Source organism: Papaver somniferum, chromosome 3 (genome assembly GCF_003573695.1).
Source record: "Papaver somniferum cultivar HN1 chromosome 3, ASM357369v1, whole genome shotgun sequence".
In the NCBI taxonomy this organism is placed as follows: domain Eukaryota; kingdom Viridiplantae; phylum Streptophyta; class Magnoliopsida; order Ranunculales; family Papaveraceae; genus Papaver; species Papaver somniferum.
This window is the reverse complement of record NC_039360.1, coordinates 185,781,165-185,788,943: the sequence shown is the minus strand read 5'-3', so window position 1 is coordinate 185,788,943 and position 7,779 is coordinate 185,781,165.

Below are 7,779 nucleotides of genomic sequence, written 5' to 3'. Positions count from 1 at the left end.
TCGGACTCCAACAACGGATAAGGGGCGACCACTGGATAAGGGGTGTCCTTCTTCTAAAAATTCAAATTTCATTTTTGGCGGGAAAATTTCCTTCTTCACTGGAAGATTTTTGATCGAAGTTTTGAACGTGTTCTAGGGAGATTCAATGGCTGATTTTTGGTAGGAAGTTGTGATATGGCTTAGCAAACACGTTGTGGGCTTTTGGTTCGATCAGAATTAGCTAGAATCGGCTAGGCAATCCACGAGTTGCAAAAATGGAAAAAACGTACAGGGAGAAGATATCCACGGGTTCTGGAAGAATTTGTACGTGTTCTGATGATGTGTAATGACTTGAACGACTTGTTGGAGCGTGACAAAGATAAACAGGGATAGTTTTCACGTAATTGACAGCTGCAGATACGTGATCGAGATAAAAAAAGGAAAGAAAAATATATCGTTTACTGCCGAGTAATGGGAGAATATTTGGAGTGATTGAGCAAGATTTTATGAGGCTGTTGGGTATAAAAAGGATTCTCGAGAGTCATAGAAGAGGGTGGAGAGTTTGGGGAAGTTTTGGAGGCTAGTGAATGAAAAAATCACGAGTTGCAGAGCTGCCATTTTTCTGCTGCTGATGAAGAACACCAAGAACATAAGACCCACACCGAGCAGTCTTATTTTGCTACAAATTTTGTGACACAGCGGCAGCAGTCTTATTTTGCTACAGTTATTGCGACACAGCGGCAGCAGTCTTAGAGAAACAGTATCAGTGACACATATTGTGGGTCGTAGTTCTCTGGTTTGTAACAAATATAATTGTTACAAATCCGATTTTGAATTATTTCTCTATTTTCTCCTTGTAAACACCTTTTTGAGCAATGAAAAATTCTTCGAGTGTGTTTTCACCATGCGGAGCTAGACCCCATCACTGGGACAACGTAGGAAGCAACTTTTCATGATTGTGGTAAATGAATTAATTCTTTTATTGACTTTTTGCATATATTTAATTGTTTTATGATTTCAATTAATTATTTGTTATTTTGTTAGATGCCGCATGCTTAGTTTTAATTACTTTAGATGCGTCATGCTTTTAACTTACAAATAATATTTTACGAAATCTATTTTTGGCAAAGAACTAGAGTCACAACTTCTTTTGTTTGAGCTATATTGTTTTGAGTTAATGACTGAACCACAACAATATGAAAAGCAGTGGAATCCCGAGTCCCGGTATCTCTTCATCCTGTGACAAATTTTGTATATATATTTTTCCTTATTTTCTTTATTAAATCTTAAAACAAATTCTCAACAAATCTGAGTGAACGAATCATCTTACTACAACATCGTTCAAAAAAAAATACCATCAATATTTTCCGCATTATATTTGTTTATATAATTGAAATATCACAAGTGCGTAAATTCAATCAATTATGACTCCAAACTTTGGTAGTTGATTAAATTGATTGACACTTGGATATTGGTTCTTGATACCGTCCAAGTTGTTTCTTATATTAATCAGGCTCAAGGATTTCTATCTATTTGATTTGCTGATTGCATTAAGAAACAGAGATACGAACTCTTTGATATATTTCTTGACTGAGTTCGCTTTATTAGTTGGTGCTCTCAGAATTATATTGGAGTTAGTTCATACAGATTGCTAAGCGAAATATTGGGTGTGGTTGTTATACCCCCGCTTTTTCAAAGATTATTGTGAGGTGATTGATATTTCCAGGATGTTCTTTGGGAATATAAGTCCGGTATATCAATTGGTTAATGTTCACCTTGATTTATCAAAAGACGGAACAAAACTCATAGGTTTATCTGTGGCATCCAGATTTATCTATTCAATAGACTTTTCTGTGTGAGACAGATTGGTTTATCAAGTTTTCGACTTTGGATCGTAGCAAATCTTATTTAAGGGTGAGATCATCTAAGGGAATCAAGTGCGTAGAGTCCTGCTGGGATTCAGAGACATTATGAGCGAAACTATACCTTGATCAGTGTGAGATTGGTTAGGGATCAACTTGTTAGAGCACTGCTCGGTCGAACTCGCAAGCGTTTCTATCTCAAGCTTGTTTTTCAAGTTTAGTTTCCAAAACTATAAGTCTTGATTTCTAGTCTACTAATAGCTAAGTCTCAGACTAGGATAAAAAGTGTAGTTGAGCTCTGGACTCCACAATGTTCATCATGCAAAGATAAAAAACTACTCAAGGAACTGGTGGAACTTCATCGACAAAAAGATATGTGGAGACTTGAACTTATCTATCACTCAAAAGTCTACTTTATCTCCTATCTTGAGACAAAAGTCATATTGCTATATAGACTATGATTATACACATGTACTATTTCGAGCTGGATTATCTCGCTTATCTATTTCTCGAAATATGTGTTGGTAAGCTTTCGCTTTGGCCAAGTTCATCTTTACTAGTGACAAAAGTCATATTAGTTTCAATTACTTGAAAATCGCTTTGACGAAAAATAGTTTTTGAACAACAACTTTATAACGTCCTCTAAGAATGTTTCAATTGAAATGAGAGTTTAGAATACATAACCATAGTTGGATATAAATATTATGAGACAACGCATATGTGTGTGAGTCCAATATCTTTGAACCAAAGTATGCGTACTTTGCTGCTCAGGATAACCGGAACTAAAGTCCGCGTACCAGTACGCGTACTTCCGGAAGTTCACATCCCGTGAATTTCTGCTGGAGTTTGTGAACTGAAAACAAACTTACTCCGGGTACTTAAGTCCGCGTACCAATATGCGTACTTAAGTAGGTTATTTTCTAAAAACAGTTTAATTCGTGAATTATATATTAACGAATGCAATCTTTGCAAACCGTGGCTATAATGTTCATGAATCGATTCGAGTGAATCAAAGTTGTTTTTGTTTCGATTGTGTCTTGTATACTTCTATGAGATCTAAGAAATTGAACAACTCTCTAACTAGTTCGCTTGAGTCATTTGAACTAGTTGTGGTGTAGTTTCAGGAAATCCTACACTACACCCCTCATATGATTTCATTGTTGATCAACTCATTTTTAGGTTTACACTCTTAATTTTATTGATAAATCCTTGAATGTTCTTACAAGAAAAGATAAAGGAGTCAAGAATGATATCTGCTCTGAACTTTCTCTCTCCTATTTACTTGTTTCTTACTCAAAAAAGATCTCTCCCTTTCTTTACAACTCGAACGATTATTTATAAAGAAATACATAGTGGATGACATCTAATCTGTCCTTTATTTTCGGGTATGGTTTGCGACATTCTCTCAACCTTACAAATGTTAATTTCGGAAACTCTCTAATTTTCGCAGAACTATCATATCTTTCTTGTGATCTTTGCTGACGTCATTTATTTTATCATTCTTGAAATTGTTCCGCGACGCTGTTGTGCTGTGTCATTGATAATTTCGCTGAAACGTTGTCGTTGCGAGATTCTGATCCTACATCTTGCCTCTTCTCATATCTTCTCTGCAAAGTAGATAATGATGTTAGAAATGCCGCAACTGCTTATCTTTTTATATTCTGCATTTATCACACATATTCTTTCTTCCATTTATTTCTCGACACGTCTTTTGCAACCGTTACTTTTCAACCGCTTATATCTTTCCGTATTAATCGTGTTTATTTTCTCGAGGATAAATTCCTTCTATATATATTCCTTTTCACTCTCTTCTTCTTTCTTTTTATCTTCTCTGCAACTTCATCGTTCTTCTGCAAATTCCATTATTGCAACTTTTCTTCTTTCTTCTTCAATCTTTTTAATTTCTTCTTCATCTTCATACTGCTTCTTCTGCAAATCTTCATAGTTCATAATTTTCGTCGAAACGACCTCCCTGCTATTATCTTCCATGGATTCATCAAGGTTAGTTTTCTTTTTTCTTCTTTATGAGTTTTGCTGAAATTGAACTTGTTTATTGCCTTATTTGATGTTGTTTATGTGATTCCCATACTCTTGCTATTTCAGCAAAAGCGCTTCCAACACTAGATTTATAGTTCAGAACCCTAACATTCCCAAGTCGCAGCATAAGGTTGTTGCGCCATAAAAAAAAGTCTGCGAATGAGAAGGTAGTAAGAAACACTATCGTTTTATAATAACAATATTGTTTCCTCTGTTTCTTATCTGGGTTGTAATTCGCAGGGTGATAAAGATGTTAATAAACCAAACAAGAAATCTCGCCACCTTAAAACTGTTCCAACTTCTGTTCCCTTCCATTTACTCATCTCTTCTAAATCTTCTGCGACATCTTCGCAAGATAAACCTTTATCTCCAATTCGTGAAAAAGCTGCCTCAGACTTCATTTCTTCAGCTGACCTCTCAATGATTGAAACTCCCCTTGTTGATCATGCTGTGAATGAAACCTCTTCTCTTCCCATTGAGAATGTTTCTCAACCTTCTATCTCTACCAGTTCTTTACCCAAGTCTCTTCCTCTTTCGAAAGAAACCGTGGAAGGCTTGCCTCCAAAGTTTTATCTGAAGTTCTGGATGATGTCAAGAAGTCTTCTACTGATCCCATCAAGTCTAATGTTTGCGAAATTCTGAGCAAGCATTTGGGTTCTGACAGAGATGCTTCGCAGACAGCTTTGGAAAAAGAATGTAATGCTCTTCGTCTCGAAAATCAGAAGCTTCAGAATGTTTTACTGGATCGTGAAAATATTCGCAAGAAGAATGATAAATTGAGAGGTATAATTTCTTATCTGTGTCTTTAATTTGCCTTTTTAATGGTTTTATCCTTCCCATATTTAATTATCCTTGAAATCCCTCTTTCGCATGTTAAGCTTTAAACCAGAAACGAATAATGGAGAGATATCAATTTGAATCTGCTGTTGAAGAAGCCCGTGTTGATAAAGAAATCTTGATGGATCAATATAACCAATTAGATAACCTCTATTCTATTCTCTTGATCATATAAATAATCTTACCAATGAAAATACCCAATTAATTCAAAGACAAGATTTATTAAGTAATGAAGTATCTCGTCTTTCTTATTCTTTAACTAAAGCTAATTTAGGGATGAAACTTTATCAGATGAGAATAAAACCTTGTCCCAAGAGAAGAGAACTTATTTAAACAAGATGGCGATATCTTCGCAACAACTTAGTATTCTTCAAAAAGTATGTGATGACCAAGAGCAATCTCTTCGCTCTTTGAGAAATGAACTTAAAGAAGTAACAGAGTCATCTATCGCTGAAAGAGATACACTCATTCAAGGTAGAATAGCTTTAAGTGTAAAGGCGAATCACTTAAAGAACAATATTCCAAATTAGAAGAATCTTATTCTTCTCTTGCGAAGAAAAATGCCTTTCTTATTTCTAAAGAGAAAAATCTTCAGTCTCGACTTAAAGGTTTAGTTGGAGATAAATTTGATGACGCAATGGACCGTTGGGAGAATAGTTGTGTCCTTGATTCAACACCTTATTTCGCAAAAGGAAGGTAGTCATAATAGTTTGACTGCCTTAATTATCTTTTCTTTGTCATATCCTCTGAATTCCTTATCTTAATAAATTTTGTATTCTATTTTCGCAGAGTCTGAGAAGAATCTTCATTCTTCTATTTCTGTTTTGGAGGCTAAATATGCCAAAATTCGCAAAGAAAATGCATTGCTCGTCTCTACCCTTACTGGTTCTCGCGACCGAGCAGAAAGAAGACTTGATTATCTTGCTTATTTTAAGGATATTCAAGATAGGAATCATCAGAGAGCACTTCTTCGCCAAGTTCATCTCCGGGCTGAAGTCCTTGTAAATGACATTTTATTGTCCAACTCTCTTCCTCCTACATCAATTGATCCTTTAAAAGTAGATGATGATGAAGTTCCTCGTCCCGCTGATAGTGATTATGATTACGAAAGCGGTGCAGAGGATAATTTCTTAGAAGATGAAGAAGAGGTTCCTTCTAAAGAAGCATCTGCTGGTGTTAATCAGAATGAGAAATAAATTTCTCCTGAAGAAGTAATTGCTGGCGATAATCAAGATGCTAGTCAAGACGAAGACCAAAACCGAAATGAAGGAGAGGCTTGCGAGAATGTTGGCGAAGAATTTCTGTTATCTCCCGCTACTGAAATTAATACTGAATCTTGAGCTTCTTATTTAGCTCTGTCTTCTTGAACTGTCTTATTTTTATTACTTTTGCGAGTTACATTTTTCAACCAACTTTGGAGTCAACTTTTCCCTTTAATATTTTGTTGATGAGAAAGATAATGCTTCTTGTGTATTGATTCCCATACTTGCCTCTCATTATATTTCTTGCAAAAAATAATATGTTACGAATACTAATAAATATTTTGTTTGATCATATGGTCTTATTATTCCACCTCTTGTCATTGCAACAAAATCGCAGGACGTCCTTGCACTTTCATGCAAAAACCCATTGATCTTGCCTTAACTTTTTATTTTGTATTATGGCCTCTTCAGGAATGTTGCGACAATATGACAGGCCTAAATATTCTTGAGAAAATAAAGTCCCATGGCATTGCCGTCTTGCGACGAAATCGCAGGACGTCTTCGCACTTTCATGCGAAAACCCATTGATCTCGTCTTATCCTTTTCTTTTGTATTATTGCCTCTTCAGGATTGTTGCACAAATATGGCAAGCCTTAATATCCTTGCGAATAAAAAGCCTCATGACATTTGCGTCTTAAGACACTTATCATCTCCCTAATGGAGGGTGCCACCCTTATCTCCCCCCTGGTTGCCCCTTCAAGGAGGCGTACTTCTACCATACAAGGTTAGCTCCTCCCATCCAGTCTTAACAACAACCAGTTGTTTTCGCAGCCTCTTATCCCTTTTACCTATAGGGCTTATGGTTACGAGACTGCACCCTAAGTGGGGTTTTCTTCAGGCCGAGTGCAGTATAAACCAAGACTTGTCAAGAATGGCAAGGTACACTTCAAACGTCCCTGGCACTCTTGACTCAACCATGTACCTCGGCGCCTTGATCAGATCTGCACTCCTTGGGAGAGTCCTTATTACCTTAGTCGCCCAACCCAAGTCATATGCTTAAGCTGAGAATCCAAGGTGCCTCTCCCGGATGGGATTTATTGACCCCAAATCTCCATGACTCAGGTTCCGGTGGCGGTGTAGCCTTTCCCTGAGCCATGTAACAGGTACCCCCTAATATGACGTACTTTAGGTCTTACATTTGCCTCTTGCGAAATTTTATTCGCGAACTAGGGTGTACACCATAAAGGTTCGCCCCTTTCTTTTATGTCATTGTTCTGTGATTATCTCTGCGAAAATTTCGCACATCATGATCTTCTTTTGATATGAGTAATCCTGTAATTATTCTTTCAGAATTCGTAACTTCTCAAAGCTTCTTACGGATAATATCTTTTTAAATACAACTTGTTCCATGGTCTGTCTAATCTATGACCAACATCTCTTCCTTCTGGATCCATTAATCTATAAGCTCCTGTTCCAACTATCTCCTTAATGATGTAAGGTCCATCCCATTTTTTCGCTAATTTTCCACCATTTTCTCGCTGATATATTGGTGTTTCTCGCAGAACTAACTCTCCTGGTTGAAATTCGCGTATTTTGACACGTTTATTATATTCTTTGGCTAATCTTCGCTGATAATTCTCCATATGTCGTAAAGCTTTTTCTCTTCTTTCTTCTAATTCATCAAGTTTATTTAAAATCAAGCCCGCACTAAGATTTTTCTCCCAAGCTTCTCTTTTTGTTGTCGGAATAACAATTTCTGTTGGAAACACCGCTTCAACTCCGTATGTTAAACAAAAAGGTGACATTCCAGTAGCTTCTCTTCTAGTTGTATTATAAGCCCATATTGCATTATGTACTTGTTC